This window comes from Amphiura filiformis, chromosome 18, assembly GCF_039555335.1.
Source record: "Amphiura filiformis chromosome 18, Afil_fr2py, whole genome shotgun sequence".
NCBI classification, from domain to species: domain Eukaryota; kingdom Metazoa; phylum Echinodermata; class Ophiuroidea; order Amphilepidida; family Amphiuridae; genus Amphiura; species Amphiura filiformis.
Window position 1 is genome coordinate 13,260,157 of NC_092645.1, and position 19,638 is coordinate 13,279,794.

Consider the following 19,638-nt stretch of genomic DNA (forward strand, 5'->3'; position numbering starts at 1 on the left):
CAAAATAAAATAAAATATCAAACTGTTCATCTGGACTTACTGTTTATATTTTTGTAACAATTTGCCCATGGGGGTTTCTGCAAAATTTACATTCGCAAATGCTTTATACATAAAAGTAGAAAAATAAAAATTGAATATCCCGACTTCAGACTGATTTTGTTTGATCACACCACATTTATTTGAACTGGTAAACATTTAGAATCAATCGATTTATATATTGTATTGCCATTATAGAAATACTGAATGTTTTATGACTAGACCTACCTGTATTTTTTGCAATAGTGAAACACATTAATAAAATAATTACGAATAAATTAATTAATCATCACTTGACCCATAGCTCTAACGAAGCAACCAATGAAATATTAATGATGCGTAAATGGAGCAAATAAAATCGATGTAGTCAGAAACTGCGCGCAAAAAGTATATAATTTTGAAGAAAAAAAACCCCAGAATTTATACTAAAAAATAACAGGGCCCATTATTTTTTTCAATGAATTCAATATCTTACTCTGCATATTTTGACACCTTTGCGCCAGCTACAAGCAAAGTTACCAATATTAGAATCCAGGATTAGAATGGACGAATGTTGAATTCTAAATTATAGAGAAACGATTCCAAGTGGAGCAAAAAAGACTGGACATCTTCAGTCAATCTTTATAAAGAGATATGTTTGCGTTTAAAATTATTGTTCGTTTCTAAACTTTTCATTCACATTTTTCTGCCGAAAGCAGTATGTATTCGAATTGGAACATGAAACACGACTATTGGGCGAAATAATGGCCGGATTGCCATGACAAATCATTCTGTCAAGTACATTTGGGCTACGTTTTCCATGTTGCCACGAAGTTCTTACAGTACAAAATGCTCAATGAGTCTGCATTTCGGGCTAATGAATTATGCATTAGAAAATAAAAAGAAAGGGACGGTCATAAATTCTTTATACGGGGTTGTAGTAAAATGTTTGCCTTGAAGAGTGATTATAAAAATGTTTGACTTGATTCTGGACTTTGAAAAGAATATAAAGCTTTGAATGTGTAAAGTTTTTATTGTTTTAAAGAAGTTAATCTGAAATAAGGTATCTGTGAAGGATTTTAGGGATATTTAAAGGGCCTGCACCCCCCGTCTTACAAAAATGTCGAATTTTTGTGAACGGTAGCTAAATAGTTCAGCCTGAGACGAATATTTAGGGGAGATCGGGGCAAAGTGGAACACGGGGCAAAGCGGAATCATCAGTCGGCTGCGGAGCAGGTGACTACAAGCTCCTATCTTTGGCTGCATCCTTTTTGTACTTTGTGTACTTAACCCTCTATCTTTTTAACCAAATATCCCACAGAGTCGTGCGATATGTCAAACTTTTCCTCTGGTCATAAAGAACAAAAAGTCAGTGGTCACATCTCTGTAGGATCATTGGTTGATGAGATATAGTCACTTTTTTCTACTTTGTGCATTTAACCCTCTATCTTGTTAACCAAATATACCACAGAGTCGTGCGATATGTCATACTTTTCCTCTGGTCATAAGGAACAAAAAAGTCAGTGGTCGCATATCTGTAGGATCATTGGTTAACGAGATATAGTCACTTTTTCTACTTTGTGCATTTAACCCTCTATCTTTTTAACCAAATATACCACAGAGTCGTGCGATATGTCAAACTTTTCCTCTGGTCATAAGGAACAAAAAAGTCAGTGGTCGCATTTCTGTAGGATCATTGGTTTATGAGATATAGTCACTTTTTTCTACTTTGTGCATTTAGCCCTCTATCTTTTTAACCAAATATACCACAGAGTCGTGCGATATGTCATACTTTTCCTCTGGTCATAAGGAACAAAAAAGTCAGTGGTCGCATATCTGTAGGATCATTGGTTAACGAGATATAGTCACTTTTTCTACTTTGTGCATTTAACCCTCTATCTTTTTAACCAAATATACCACAGAGTCGTGCGATATGTCAAACTTTTCCTCTGGTCATAAGAAACAAAAAAGTCAGTGGTCGCATTTCTGTAGGATCATTGGTTTATGAGATATAGTCACTTTTTCTACTTTGTGCATTTAGCCCTCTATCTTTTTAACCAAATATCCCACAGAGTCGTGCGATATGTCAAACTTTTCCTCTGGTCATAAGGAACAAAAAGTCAGTGGTCACATCTCTGTAGGATCATTGGTTAATGAGATATAGTCACTTTTTGTACTTTGTGTACTTAACTCTCTATCTTTTTAACCAAATATCCCACAGAGTCGTGCGATATGTCAAACTTTTCCTCTGGTCATAAGGAACAAAAAAGTCAGTGGTCACATCTCTGTAGGATCATTGGTTAATGAGATATAGTCACTTTTTTCTACTTTGTGTACTTAACCCTCTATCTTTTTAACCAAATATCCCACAGAGTCGTGCGATATGTCAAACTTTTCCTCTGGCCATAAGGAACAAATAAGTCAGCGGTGGCATATCTGTAGGATCATTGGTTAATGAGATAGAGCTGTTACACTTGTCCAATTTTGTGCATTTAACCCTCTATCTTTTTAACCAAATATTCTAGAGAGTCGTGCGATATGTCAAACTTTTCGTCTGGTCATAAGGAACAAAAAATTCAGTGGTCGCGTATCTGTACGATCATTGGTTAATGAGATATAGTCACTTATTGTACTTTGTGCACTTAACTCTGTATCTTTTTAATCAAATATCCTAAAGAGTCGTGCGATATGTCGAACTTTTCCTCCGGTCATAAGGAACAAAAAGGTTGATTGGCGCGAGGTTCATATTGGTGCGTATGCACCAAATATGTATCTTGTAAACCTTACGTTTTGCCTTGCTTGCTCGTAATCCTGTTTGGGCTGGACAAAAATATGTTCCACTTTCCCCGATCTCCCTAGGTAATATCAGGGTTGCACTTCCTGGTAATATTCGTCTTAAGCTTACTGATTTTCTTTATTTTATTACTAGTATATTGTGAAAAACCATGTAGCTGTGGTGTTAGCTCAATATGCTAGGAAAATATTATAACCGATGACCCCATGTTGAATTTGGCTAAATCAGCTGTATTTTTGCTGATAAAATAGCACGTACTCGATCGACATCCGCCATCTTGTATTTAAAATGCCTAGCAACTGTCACTCAAACTTACGATGTGTCAACTGCCGTTCACTTTTATACAGGGATTGAATACGAGTGTCACGGCCCGGGGTTTAGTGTGCATTCAAATCCTTACTAGCCGTCGGAAATGACTGCAAATTACACATTTGTAATCATTTTGACCACAAAATATGATGTGAAACACAGGTAAGCAATGAGAACAAATCCTACATTTGAAATTTGTAGCTTACTACAACCTGAGACTAGCATTGACTAGTCTCAGCTGCATGTACTCATCTGAATTCCTACTGACTGAAGACAGCCTGAAGACATAATCATAATTCATATACATGTCAGATGTATAATTGTATTGGCAAATATCCACAAAAGCGTTCATTATCAATTTATTTTGATAAATTGTCACATTTTATGCCATGTATTATATTCTTAAAACTAACCGGTGGATTTGCGAACAATTTGTCGCAATAAATGACGTTCGCGGTGAAACGGTGGGCCAAAATGGGTTATAAAAAAAATTATTTGGTAATATGCACACGAATGGTCAAATTAATAGAAAAATACCTGTGATAAATTTATCTGTACACATTGTCGCACTCCGAGTGACATATGGTATATTTGCAACCCTGTGGTGGATTTGCGAACAATTTGTCGACATAAATAACGTTTGTGGAGAAACGGTCGCCCAAAATGCATTATTTTTGGTAATATGCAGACGAATGGCCAAATTAATAGAAAAATACCTGTGATAAATTTATCTGTACAAATTGTCGCACTCCGAGTGACATATGGTATATTTGCAACCCTGCTGTGGATTTGCGAACAATTTGTTGACATAAATGACGCTTGCGGAGAAATTATTAGAAAAAAAGCTTTTATTTTGCCTAGGCCTGTCCTCCATGCTAGGCAGGGCACACCGTCGACGTCCTATACGATAAATATAAATTTAATACTCCGTTGGTGAGCGACGGGCGAGTGGTAGTGAGCGACAGGCGAGTGGTATTTCACTGAACGCAAGAAAAGGAGTTCTATCTGATTGGCTAGCAATCGATCGCTTAGGTCGCTCAGTAGTCAACTACAAACTCATGCATTCAATTCGATTGAAATCGATTATTCTATTATTGACGAAGATAAAGAGCGTGATAGTGTGTCAATAATGTACATTGTATTGCACCTGGTTTTACCAGCATTCCTTTATAAAATAATTTTCTCAAAGAGTTGAATATTATCAAAATTTTTACCCAGGATTTCAAATTTTTTACCGCGAAATTGCAGTTAAACATATCCACAGCAAAATACCGGCCCTCACTAATTAGTACATTTAATTTCCAGTTAGTACATTTAAACGAAACCTGTGATTTACGTGACAACAAATAAAATTTTCTTACAATAGAAATATCATATGGGATACTGATATGGTAGGCCGCAACCGCCACAACGTGGAGCTGCTACGCGTAGCTGACTTTTTGTTCCGTGGAGCCAAATTGACCAATCATGTTAGAGTTTTTCATTACTCGGAGGTAAAACTGACCAATCAAGTACGACTTACTCATTACGTGAAGCGAATTTCGTCATTAAGAATTTGCCAGACGAGCTTCACGTAGTTGCAAGATATCCTCGGTCACGATAGTAATAAAAGTAATTTATGAAAAGTACGAACCGACTTATTATTAAGATGGACATGCACTCACAAGAAACTCATACAGTATTGTACACAACTATATAGCTAGGCAGAGTGGTGGTAAACCATGCACACAATTCTGCGATCGGCAGTGTATCGCCGGGAGCTGATTTGTACATCTTGCGCGGCGTGGCCTGCGGAATTCGACCTTCAGCAAACCAGTTCGGATTTACTTTATATACTAGTAGTAGGCCATACATACTGTAGTTACGGTACTGCCCGTTTTCCTATACACAATACTCAGTGCGCTCACCATTGACGCGTGACCTAGTGTATGTTAGAAGTATTATGCTATTGCCTATATGACGTCACTGTGTAAAAAATAACCAGTCAATATTTAAAGTATTCTCTGAAATTCTAGAAAATATAGTTTTGTAACATTTCCTAAATTTTTAGCTAATTTAGGTGTTTGGAAATATTGGTACTTTTGTGTTTTAGGAAGGATATGCAAACGACAGATAACACCAAAAAATATGAACAAATTATTTCTAAACCGTGTTAAGTCTGCAAACCATTATGCTTCTCATTTTCAAGAACGCTGGTTAACAATAAGCAGACTATTGTCTCATTTCGTAAACAAAAGCCCAGACAGTATTGTTACCTTGCGTTCGCTTTATACTCATTCACCCAACTGAAACTATAATACCAGCTCATTGTTCATTGCACAGGTAAAACAGACACAAGTGCAGTGTGTATTTAACCAGAGAAGATCTGATGTAACATAGTTGAGCTGTTTTCATTGAGTGTTATCTTGGTTTAATAGCTTTTAATGGGGTTTAAGTCCTTCAAAGGTCGTGGTGAATTCTACTGTAGACATGACTGCATCATGATTATTTTAAAGTCAACAACATTCAACAATATGATCACCGTGATAGTATGACAGTATCAGTACCGTGGGTGTCAGTGATCCTGGCCTGACACAGTAGACAAACAAACAAACACGCCACACACATGGCACATGCATGCAAGGTAACATTGACTATACACTAATCAAACAATGGTATTGATCCTGTACAACTGTTTGTGGTTTATTTACATTCGATTCATTTAAAATCCACATAGTAAACATTAATTTTGGCAAGAGTTTTCTCTCTCTGGAACGATGATGCATCAACTGGCTCCGCGTAATGAAAAGATCTAACATGATTGGTCAATTTAGCTCCGCGAAGCGAAAAGTAAGCTACGCGTAGCAGCTCCACGTTGTGGCGGTTACGGCCAGCCATATACTGATCATGCGAAAATCGTAAAACATAGAATAGAAACAGTGTGGCCGGCTCTCAAAATCTCAAATTGTATGCATAGCCTGAGTCGCACGGCCTATCTCGAACAAAATAGCTCAAAATCACCATGCGTAGTTGTTGAAAAACGTGAGGATTTATCGTACTACCACGGCAATTTTTAACACGAAGATATAGGGATGGTGACGGTGTGCAGGGTCTTAGGCAGGATCAGAAGGTTTGGGTGTGTAAATTTAAAAAACTGGGGGTGTAAATTTAAAATTTATGTACAAAGTGGGCAAAAACTGGGTGTGTATATTCCTGCATTAAATACATCAGAATTATTACCATTGCAAGATGGCTTAAATAAAGCTAGTTCACCACGTAAACTTGTATGGCTCAAAATTGGGACCGCTCGCCATTAAGTTTACTGTCATTGCGTATTTTGAAATTGTTGACGTTTTAATGATCCCCGATTTCCGGTTGATTATTTTAGCTGTGTCACGTCACGCGCATGACGCTGGTGGTAACCAGCCTAGCCTAACTTCAGTAAAAACAAGAAATGTCTTTAAAAAAGACAATGCCTCAAGAGATTCCAGCGGGCACCATCTGTTATTTGCCATAAGAGATACTTGAAATGCTAGCTTTAAGCCTAGTACAAGGAACTTATACGATGTCCTCATTCACAAACTGATACTATCTGTCCATCGCGCGTATAAGACTATTACCGTAAGGCAGCGTATTGAATGAATATTAAACAGTCAAGAATAATTTGCTCCGCCACCCGCTGTTTCGGATCCCTCACTGTCTCCCAAAACATCAAAAGCGTTGCACGTATACTTACTTAAGACTGTCCTTTTTCACACAACGCAGACAAAGTAAGGCCAACTTGCCTACAAATGGTCAAATTTTGGCACGAAATATCTCTGTGTAATCCTATGCAAGTCCCACATCACATCCATCACATCGATATCGGCGATCGTATTTTTTTTTACTGAAGTTAGGATAGGCTGGTTACCACCAGCGTCATGCGCGTGACGTGACACAGCTAAAATAATCAACCGGAAATCGGGGATCATTAAAACGTCAACAATTTCAAAATACGCAATGACAGTAAACTTAATGGCGAGCGGTCCGAATTTTGAGCCATACAAGTTTACGTGGTGAACTAGCTTTATTTAAGCCATCTTGCAATGGTAATAATTCTGATGTATTTAATGCAGGAATATACACACCCAGTTTTTGCCCACTTTGTACATAAATTTTAAATTTACACACCCAGTTTTTTAAATTTACGAGGTATGAAGTTACTCCATTTCCGGAGGTTCTGCGCCCGAGCGCAAAACCTCCAAAACCGGAGGTTCTGCGTATAACGTGCGCAGAAACTCCGGTTTTGGAGGTTTTGCGCATGGACGACAGTGACTATTATTATAGTTAATAAACCACCACAGCGTGCGCAAAACCTCCAAAATCGGAGTTTTTGCGCCCGTCGCAAAACCTCCGATATTGGAGTTTTTGCGTATCAGAACTAATATTATAATAAATGTTTAAACATGCTTAACTTCATTACTTTTAGTATACGCAAAACCCGTCCAAAATCGGAGTTTTTGCGCCCGTCATAAAACCTCCGATATTGGAGTTTTGCGTATCAAAATAATATTATAATAAATGTTTAAACATGCTTAACTTCATTACTTTTAGTATACGCAAAACCTCCAAAATCGGAGTTTTTGCGCCCGTCGCAAAACCTCCGATATTGGAGTTTTTGCGTATCAAAACTAATATTAGGGCCTATAATAAATGTTTAAACATGCTTAACTTCATTACTTTTAGTATACGCAAAACCTCCAAAATCGGTTTTTGCGCCCGTCGCAAAACCTCCGATATCGGAGTTTTTGCGTATCAAAACTAATATTATAATAAATGTTTAAACATGCTTAACTTCATTACTTTTAGTATACGCAAAACCTCCAAAATCGGAGTTTTTGCGCCCGTCGCATAAAAGCTCCGATATTGGAGTTTTTGCGTATCAAAACTAATATTATAATAAATGTTTAAACATGCTTAACTTCATTACTTTTAGTATACGCAAAACCTCCAAAATCGGAGTTTTTGCGCCCGTCGCAAAACCTCCGATATAGGAGTTTTTGCGTATCAAAACTAATATTATAATAAATGTTTAAACATGCTTAACTTCATTACTTTTAGTATACGCAAAACCTCCAAAATCGGAGTTTTTGCGCCCGTCGCAAAACCTCCGATATTGGAGTTTTTGTGTATCAAAACTAATATTATAATAAATGTTTAAACATGCTTAACTTCATTACTTTTAGTATACGCAAAACCTCCAAAATCGGAGTTTTTGCGCCCGTCTCAAAACCTCCGATATCGGAGTTTTTGCGTATCAAAACTAATATTATAATAAATGTTTAAACATGCTTAACTTCATTACTTTTAGTATACGCAAAACCTCCAAAATCGGAGTTTTTGCGCCCGTCGCAAAACCTCCGATATTGGAGTTTTGCGTATCAAAACTAATATTATAATAAATGTTTAAACATGCTTAACTTCATTACTTTTAGTATACGCAAAACCTCCAAAATCGGAGTTTTTGCGCCCGTCGCATAAAACCTCCGATATTGGAGTTTTGCGTATCAAAACTAAATGTTTAAACATGCTTAACTTCATTACTTTTAGTATACGCAAAACCTCCAAAATCGGTCATAAAACCTCCGATATCGGAGTTTTTGCGTATCAAAACTAATATTATAATAAATGTTTAAACATGCTTAACTTCATTACTGAAATTTACAAATTTCTGAAATGTCACGGCGTACCAATCAGCAATCAATCGGCATTTTACAATTCTATTATATTTCCTGTGGTGCCGTGCCGCGCCGTGCCGTGACCGCCGTCTCAATCGATCCCGATCTTTATTGCATTGTATTACTATCGCATTTGAAGTAGAATTATCGTACCGGTATACGGTATTATGTCAATGATTTTGAATAGGACGTTGCATGCCAATCAAAATAATGACTGAAACGTAGCACGATTGTGTGACATTTTATCCCGCATTTTATTATTAGTCCCTATACTAATAACTTATTTGTAACGTAAATCTTTTACAATGTTTAGGCCTACAGTCAACACTGGATAAATAGATGAATATAAATATTAATATCTTATTTATTAAATTTGCTAATTATAATCTAAAAAGATTTTTTTTTTGTATATTGCAGACATGTAAATTTATAGTAAAAAACAACAACTGTTCAACTTTACACTTAAAAGGGCATTTCATTTTTGTGTAGAAACTGAATCTGACATAAAAAAATGCATAATTATCAACTATCAACAAATATGAATATTGTCAGCTAAGATAAAAGTTGGGTTTTGTATACCGGTTCGAATTAACAAACAAACAACCCATTCGATCACCCCCTCCCCCCCCCCTCTCCCTCTCTATCTCTCTTTGTGAACTGCTTGGCCTACCATATGTATTTTGTGCCTGTCTTTTTTTCTCTCCATACTTTACCTGCTGTTATGGTTTTCACACTTGCCCCAACCCATTCAATCCTCCACTGTTATTTAGATTTCTTTTATTTTTTGCTGCATGATCAATGTTTCAGACAATGCAGCTTTCTATCTTTTTCTTTTTATGATCAGAGATGGTCTCCACTATAATTGAGAGCAGGTCTCAAATTTTATTCCTTAAAAAAGAAAATTTATACTTTTCGAAATGTCGATTTTATTTAAACATTTATTGTAACATAACATGAAATAAATTTAATCTAAAACACTATTTGTAAGCATAGATAGCTATGTTGTAAGTTTTTCGGTAGTATTATGATGCGCAAATCCTCAAAAATCGAAGTTTTTGCAAAAACTCCGATTTCAGATTGTTTGCGTATTTTTATAACGACGCCAAAACTCCGATTTTGGAGTTTTTGCGTATACTAAAAGTAATGAAGTTAAGCATGTTTAAACATTTATTATAATATTAGTTTTGATACGCAAAAACTCTGATATCGGAGGTTTTGCGACGGGCGCAAAAACTCCGATTTTGGAGGTTTTGCGTATACTAAAAGTAATTAAGATTATGCATGTTTAAAAGTATATTACATTTCGGAAGTTTAAATATATAATTATGCTATTATTCGTGTGGATACGCAAATCCACCATTTAATTCAACTTGAAATATGTTTTATTATCCTTTATTTTATCATTATTTTTTTGGTTCAATCTTAACAATATTTCCCCTTTCTTTTTATATTTGCCAAAACTTTCATGAAACTTAAAAGTGCTGCATGAATGACTAATTCAAAAGAACGTCGATAAACTTTGGCTTATCCTAAATAACCTTGGGTAAAGTAGGAATAATTGTTGCCATAAAGAGCGTCTTATAAGCTAATCCCATAAAGAGCGTCTTACACTCCTATAAGATAAGCCAAGGTGAATAGGAAACTCATTAGCGGTGTTTATTGTCGGCAGATCACACGTATATTGACAAATGATGTCCCAATTGCAATGACTTGAATATATTATTGAGGTTTCAATGAGGTTGCATCACATATACCGACAAAGGATTTCTCAATTGTAATGACTTGAATACATTATCGACGTTTCAAGGGGTCCGATATATTCACTTAAAAAAAATGGAGGTTTTCCGATTTTGGAGTTTTTGCGTACATACTAAAAGTAATTAAGATTAAGCATGTTTAAACAATTTTTATAACATTAGTTTCGATGCGCAAAAACTCCAATATCGGAGGTTTTGCGACCGGCGCAAAAACTCCGATTTTGGAGTTTTTGCGTATACTAAAAGTAATTAAGATTAAGCATGTTTAAACAATTTTATAACATTAGTTTTGATGCGCAAAAACTCCAATATCGGAGGTTTTGCGACGGGCGCAAAAACTCCGATTTTGGAGGTTTTGCGTATACTAAAAGTAATGAAGTTAAGCATGTTTAAACATTTATTATAATATTAGTTTTGATGCGCAAAAACTCCAATATCGGAGGTTTTGCGACGGGCGCAAAAACTCCGATTTTGGAGGTTTTGCGTATACTAAAAGTAATTAAGATTATGCATGTTTAAAAGTATATTACATTTCGGAAGTTTAAATATATAATTATGCTATTCGTGTGGATACGCAAATCCACCATTTAATTCAACTTGAAATATGTTTTATTATCCTTTATTTTATCATTATTTTTTTGGTTCAATCTTAACAATATTTCCCCTTTCTTTTATATTTGCCAAAACTTTCATGAAACTTAAAAGTGCTGCATGAATGACTAATTCAAAAGAACGTCGATAAACTTTGGCTTATCCTAAATAACCTTGGGTAAAGTAGAATAATTGTTGCCATAAAGAGCGTCTTATAAGCTAATCCCATAAAGAGCGTCTTACTCTCCTATAAGATAAGCCAAGGTGAATAGGAAACTCATTAGCGGTGTTTATTGTCGGCAGATCACACGTATATTGACAAATGATGTCCCAATTGCAATGACTTGAATATATTATTGAGGTTTCAATGAGGTTGCATCACATATACCGACAAAAGATTTCTCAATTGTAATGACTTGAATACATTATCGACGTTTCAAGAGGTCCGATATATTCAATTTAAAAAAATGGAGGTTTTCCGATTTTGGAGTTTTTGCGTATACTATTACTAAAAGTAATTAAGATTAAGCATGTTTAAACAATTTTATAACATTAGTTTTGATGCGCAAAAACTCCAATATCGGAGGTTTTGCGACCGGCGCAAAAACTCCGATTTTGGAGTTTTTGCGTATACTAAAAGTAATGAAGTTAAGCATGTTTAAACAATTTTTATAACATTAGTTTTGATACGCAAAAACTCCAATATCGGAGGTTTTGCGACGGGCGCAAAACTCCAATTTTGGAGGTTTTGCGTATACTAAAAGTAATGAAGTTAAGCATGTTTAAACATTTATTTAATATTAGGATACGCAAAACTCCGATATCGGAGGTTTTGCGACGGGCGCAAAAACTCCGATTTTGGAGGTTTTGCGTATACTAAAAGTAATGAAGTTAAGCATGTTTAAACATTTATTATAATATTAGTATGATACGCAAAACTCCAATATCGGAGGTTTTTGCGACGGGCGCAAAACTCCGATTTTGGAGGTTTTGCGTATACTAAAAGTAATGAAGTTAAGCATGTTTAAACATTTATTATAATATTAGTTTTGATACGCAAAAACTCCGATATCGGAGGTTTTGCGACGGGCGCAAAAACTCCGATTTTGGAGGTTTTGCGTATACTAAAAGTAATGAAGTTAAGCATGTTTAAACATTTATTATAATATTAGTTTTGATACGCAAAAACTCTGATATCGGAGGTTTTGCGACGGGCGCAAAAACTCCGATTTTGGAGGTTTTGCGTATACTAAAAGTAATGAAGTTAAGCATGTTTAAACATTTATTATAATATTAGTTTTGATACGCAAAACTCGAATATCGGAGGTTTTGCGACGGGCGCAAAAACTCCGATTTTGGAGGTTTTGCGTATACTAAAAGTAATGAAGTTAAGCATGTTTAAACATTTATTATAATATTAGTATGATACGCAAAAACTCCAATATCGGAGGTTTTGCGACGGGCGCAAAAACTCCGATTTTGGAGGTTTTGCGTATACTAAAAGTAATGAAGTTAAGCATGTTTAAACATTTATTATAATATTAGTTTTGATACGCAAAACTCCGATATCGGAGGTTTTGCGACGGGCGCAAAAACTCCGATTTTGGAGGTTTTGCGTATACTAAAAGTAATGAAGTTAAGCATGTTTAAACATTTATTATAATATTAGTATGATACGCAAAAACTCCAATATCGGAGGTTTTGCGACGGGCGCAAAAACTCCGATTTTGGAGGTTTTGCGCACGCTGTGGTGGTTTATTAACTATAATAATAGTCACTGTCGTCCATGCGCAAAACCTCCAAAAACCGGAGTTTCTGCGCACGTTATACGCAGAACCTCCGGTTTTGGAGGTTTTGCGCTCGGGCGCAGAACCTCCGGAAATGGAGTAACTACATACATGAATTTACACACCCAAACCTTCTGATCCTGCCTAAGACCCTGCCTAGCATGGAGGACAGGCCTAGGCAAAATAAAAGCTTTTTTTCTAATAATTTCTCCGCAAGCGTCATTTATGTCAACAAATTGTTCGCAAATCCACAGCAGGGTTGCAAATATACCATATGTCACTCGGAGTGCGACAATTTGTACAGATAAATTTATCACAGGTATTTTTCTATTAATTTGGCCATTCGTCTGCATATTACCAAAAATAATGCATTTTGGGCGACCGTTTCTCCACGAACGTTATTTATGTCGACAAATTGTTCGCAAATCCACCACAGGGTTGCAAATATACCATACGTCACTCGGAGTGCGACAATGTGTACAGATAAATTTATCACAGGTATTTTTCTATTAATTTGACCATTCGTGTGCATATTACCAAATATAACCCATTTTGGCCCACCGTTTCACCGCGAACGTCATTTATTGCGACAAATTGTTCGCAAATCCACCGGTTAGTTTTAAGAATATAATACATGGCATAAAATGTGACAATTTATCAAAATAAATTGATAATGAACGCTTTTGTGGATATTTGCCAATACAATTATACATCTGACATGTATATGAATTATGATTATGTCTTCAGGCTGTCTTCAGTCAGTAGGAATTCAGATGAGTACATGCAGCTGAGACTAGTCAATGCTAGTCTCAGGTTGTAGTAAGCTACAAATTTCAAATGTAGGACTTGTTCTCATTGCTTACCTGTGTTTCACATCATATTTTGTGGTCAAAATGATTACAAATGTGTAATTTGCAATCATTTCCGACGGCTAGTAAGGATTTGAATGCACACTAAACCCCGGGCCGTGACACTCGTATTCAATCCCTGTATAAAAGTGAACGGCAGTTGACACATCGTAAGTTTGAGTGACAGTTGCTAGGCATTTTAAATACAAGATGGCGGATGTCGATCGAGTACGTGCTATTTTATCAGCAAAAATACAGCTGATTTAGCCAAATTCAACATGGGGTCATCGGTTATAATATTTTCCTAGCATATTGAGCTAACACCATAGCTACATGGTTTTTCACAATCTACTAGTAATAAAATAAAGAAAATCAGTAATCTTAAGACGAATATTACCGTACCTAGGGGAGATCGGGGGAAAGTGGAACATATTTTTGTCCAGCCCAAACAGGATTACGAAGCAAGCAAGGCAAAACGTAAGGTTTACAAGATACATATTTGGTGCATACGCACCAATATGAACCTCGCGCCAATCAACCTTTTTGTTCCTTATGACCGGAGGAAAAGTTCGACATATCGCACGACTCTGTAGGATATTTGATTAAAAGATACAGAGTTAAGTGCACAAAGTACAATAAGTGACTATATCTCATTAACCAATGATCGTACAGATACGCGACCACTGAATTTTTTGTTCCTTATGACCAGACGAAAAGTTTGACATATCGCACGACTCTCTAGAATATTTGGTTAAAAGATAGAGGGTTAAATGCACAAAATTGGAAAAGTAACTCTATCTCATTAACCAATGATCCTACAGATATGCCACCGCTGACTTCTTTGTTCCTTATGGCCAGAGGAAAAGTTTGACATATCGCACGACTCTGTGGGATATTTGGTTAAAAAGATAGAGGGTTAAGTACACAAAGTAGAAAAAAGTGACTATATCTCATTAACCAATGATCCTACAGAGATGTGACCACTGACTTTTTTGTTCCTTATGACCAGAGGAAAAGTTTGACATATCGCACGACTCTGTGGGATATTTGGTTAAAAAGATAGAGAGTTAAGTACAGAACGTACAAAAAAGTGACTATATCTCATTTCCCAATGATGCTACATAGATGTGACCACTGACTTTTTTGTTCCTTATGACCAGAGGAAAAGTTTGACATATCGCACGACTCTGTGGTATATTTGGTTACCAAGATAGAGGGTTACTAGTGGAATATTTGGTTAAAAAGATAGAGGGTTAAGTACAGAAAGTACAAAAAAGTGAATATATCTCATTAACCAATGATCCTACAGAGATGTGACCACTGACTTTTTTGTTCCTTATGACCAGAGGAAAAGTTTGACATATCGCACGACTCTGTGGGATAAAAAGATAGAGGGTTAAGTACACAAAGTACAAACAAGTGACTATATCTCATTAACCAATGATCCTACAGAGATGTGACCACTGACTTTTTGTTCCTTATGACCAGAGGAAAAGTTTGACATATCGCACGACTCTGTGGGATATTTGGTTAAAAAGATAGAGAGTTAAGTACAGAAAGTAGAAAAAAGTGACTATATCTCATAAACCAATGATCCTACAGAAATGCGACCACTGACTTTTTTGTTCCTTATGACCAGAGGAAAAGTTTGACATATCGCACGACTCTGTGGTATATTTGGTTAAAAAGATAAAGGGTTAAATGCACAAAGTAGAAAAAGTGACTATATCTCGTTAACTAATGATCCTACAGATATGCGACCACTGACTTTTTTGTTCCTTATGACCAGAGGAAAAGTATGACATATCGCACGACTCTGTGGTATATTTGGTTAACAAGATAGAGGGTTAAATGCACAAAGTAGAAAAAAGTGACTATATCTCATCAACCAATGATCCTACAGAGATGTGACCACTGACTTTTTTGTTCTTTATGACCAGAGGAAAAGTTTGACATATCGCACGACTCTGTGGGATATTTGGTTAAAAAGATAGAGGGTTAAGTACACAAAGTACAAAAAAGGATGCAGCCAAAGATAGAGCTTGTAGTCACCTGCTCCGCAGCCGACTGATGATTCCGCTTTGCCCCGTGTTCCACTTTGCCCCGATCTCCCTAAATATTCGTCTCAGGCTGAACTATTTAGCTACCGTTCACAAAAAATTCGACATTTTGTAAGACGGGGGTGCAGGCCCTTTAAATATCCTAAAATCCTTCACAGATACCTTATTTCAGATTAACTTCTTTAAAACAATAAAAACTTTACACATTCAAAGCTTTTATATTCTTTTCAAAGTCCAGAATCAAGTCAAACATTTTTATAATCACTCTTCAAGGCAAACATTTTACTACAACCCCGTATAAAGAATTTATGACCGTCCCTGTCATTTTTTTTTTTCTAATGCATAATTCATTAGCCCGAAATGCAGACTCATTGAGCATTTTGTACTGTAAGAACTTCGTGGCAACATGGAAAACGTAGCCCAAATGTACTTGACAGAATGATTTGTCATGGCAATCCGGCCATTATTTCGCCCAATAGTCGTGTTTCATGTTCCAATTCGAATACATACTGCTTTCGGCAGAAAAAATACGATCGCCGATATCGATGTGATGGATGTGATGTGGGACTTGCATAGGATTACACAGAGATATTTCTTGCCAAAATTTGACCATTTGTAGGCAAGTTGGCCTTACTTTGTCTGCGTTGTGTGAAAAGGACAGTCTTAAGTATACGCGCAACGCTTTTGATGTTTTGGGAGACAGTGAGGGATCCGAAACAGCGGGTGGCGGAGCTTATTCTTGACTGTTTAATATTCATTCAATACGCTGCCTTACGGTAATAGTCTTATACGATGGACAGATAGTATCAGTTTGTGAATATGAGGACATCGTATAAGTTCCTTGTACTAGGCTTAAAGCTAGCATTTCAAGTATCTCTTATGGCAAATAACAGATGGTGCCCGCTGGAATCTCTTGAGGCATTGTCTTTTTTAAAGACATTTCTTGTTCCAGTTCTTTTGTTTCCGCTTTTTTTTTCTCCTTTTGTTTCAGTTCTTTTTTCCTTCACTATTTTGTGTGGCCATCATTTTTGAAGTGCCATTCCAGGGTGTCATTACAGATGCTGTTTTTCTTTGGGACGTCAAAACAAAGCAGCCACCACCAACATCTTCCTGGATCAAGTATGACTATAATAGAGGTATTTGGTATTCAAGCAGTCCACATCTGCAACCTTTGAAGGACTGATAGAGCATCTTCGGGCGACTGACACGGAAGAATGTACTTCCCCTCCGAATTTTTCGGATAAATTAATTCAATATGTCTTGAAAAGTTAATGTCGCAGTTTTACAAATGGCAATTAAAATGAAACTCTGGGTGTATTTTTTATATCATTATATAGGCCCTATATGTATAGGCTATAATAAATAAATCCAAGTAAGGTAAATCATCCATAGTAAAGTGCTCAACCAAGAAGGGAGCTGGAATACATTTAAAATAGACTTGGTGATTTATTAAAGCATTATTTACAATATTGTTTCATGCAAGCCAGCCGAAGCCGACCTACACTCGTCAGAATGTAGGTCGGCTTCGGCTTCGGCTTTATAGCCTGACGAGTGTAGGTCGGCTTCGGCTGGCTTGCATGAAACAATATTGTAAATAATGCTTTAATAAATCACCAAGTCTATTTTAAATGTATCGGCTATAATAAACATTTGTTGTGATTTCCCATTTTTTTAGCCACTTTAAGGGATCTGGAATAAGCGTTTTGGGCGTTTCGACAGCATTGTTTTTGGGACATGAGAGCACATCAGACATATCGAATTACATTCTGAATACGAAGAATTTCTTTCTGATATCAAATAACTTTCATTTTTTGAAATTCACGGTATAATACAAATTTTATGACAAATTATTAAAAGTTGATATTTTTCACATTTTTGATATATAACCGTCCTCGAAGTAAATTTGATCAATTTAATGATATATTCTTAAAGTGTATGTAGCTGGGAGGAAAAGCCGACGATCAATTGAAAATTTTAACGTTTCATATTGAAGATATGGATTTTTTTTCCCAAAAAGACCTAATTTTTTTGTGGTGTTTTGGGGAAAAATCCATATCTTCAATACGAAAGGTCAAAATTTACAATTGATCGTCGGCTTTTCATCCCACCTACATACACTTTAAGTACATATCATCAGATTTATAAAGTTTACTTCGAGTATTGTTAAATATCAAAATATCAATTTTTAATGATTTCCCATAAAATGTGTAATACATTGCGAATTTCAAAAATCAAAATTATTTGATATCAGAAGGACATTCTTCGTATTCAGAATGCAATTCGATATGTCTGATGTGCTCTCATGTCCCACAATAAATACTGTCCAAACGTTCATACCCCAGCCCTTAAAGTCATGCAATGTTGCTGGGAAAATGTGATGATGTTTTTGAAAATCGTTTCATTTTGGAATGTAGATAATGTGTTTTGGATATTGCTGTTCATACATTTATGGGCTCTTTTATCCGACAATATTTTCACAGGTGCGAAAGGTCGTTTGCGGAAGTCTCTATGTTTTTGAACAATATCAGGTTTTTTTAACCAAAGACCTAGATAAATAGTTCTCTTCACTTTTATTAAAACCAAAAATACCATTACCAGTGATACGCCAGGTAATTGATAAATTTTAAACGAACTAAAATGTCGACGAAGCCCTTCTTAATCACGTGTTAATAATATAGGATATCGCGTTGTTTTAAGAAGTTGAATTTTGCTCTCAGGCTGTTTTCGAAAAGAAAATGAGGTACTTACCTCCAAACGTCTCATACAGATATATTCCGTTTTGTGTTGTTTATATTATCCAAGAGAGTCGATTTTAGTTTAATATTGGCCTCAATTTCTCTTCACAAAATGGTGAACTTATTCTAAAACTGACGATGCCTACCAGTTAGCACTCGTGGCTTCTCGTATGATGTTGAAGGAATGCCAAAATATTATGCATTGTCCGAATAATTTTTCTGTTAGTGATATCGACTGTAATCATTGGGAATGCAGCCTGTTTCACAAACTGTTGGAATCAATGCGCGCTTTATATTTTCTGTAGCTTTCTGTCAGTGGAATAGACTCAAGACATCAGCGCTTGTTATGCTGGGTAATATTTCCGAGTATGAAGGTGACGTACCTGTGCCCACCAGCGTATGAAAATAAGGGGACTATATCGGTGTAGAAATTTTCAGAAAAAGGGGATCATTTGGAAACGTCAAAAATGGGGTGATTTTGTATGTGAGCGCCGAAAATTTCACATCATTGACAATCAAAAATAGCTTTTTATCCAATTTTACAGTAAAAATAGACAAAAACTCGTTCATTTTGCTGAAATGCGCGCGTAGTATTGTTATTTCACTCCAGAAAATTGATTTCAATTCTATTCAAATTCAATTCTTTATACACCTGGAGTATTGCTATTCAAATCCAATTCAAACCACCTTGCTTTAGAATTAATTCAATTCGATTCCAATTCAATTTTTCAATTTCAAAATGATTTCAATTCAATTCCAATCCAATTCCAATAGGGGGGCCTACAGTTGCAGTTTTATTTAAATGACCAAAGGCGTACTGCAAAAACTGTGTCTAGAGATTGAACACTTTTTTGTCCTCGATTTGTAAACACATGTATCACTGTTTTTGCAGTGCATGTTTTAAATTTTACTACCAATTTTATAACACTTGAGTCAGCAACACAAAGTCAAAATCAAGTACACTACTTGTCACAAAAGCATTTCAACAGAAGATACTTTATTGTTATGTTAAAGCAATAATGTGTGATTTGCATAAAGAATAGATT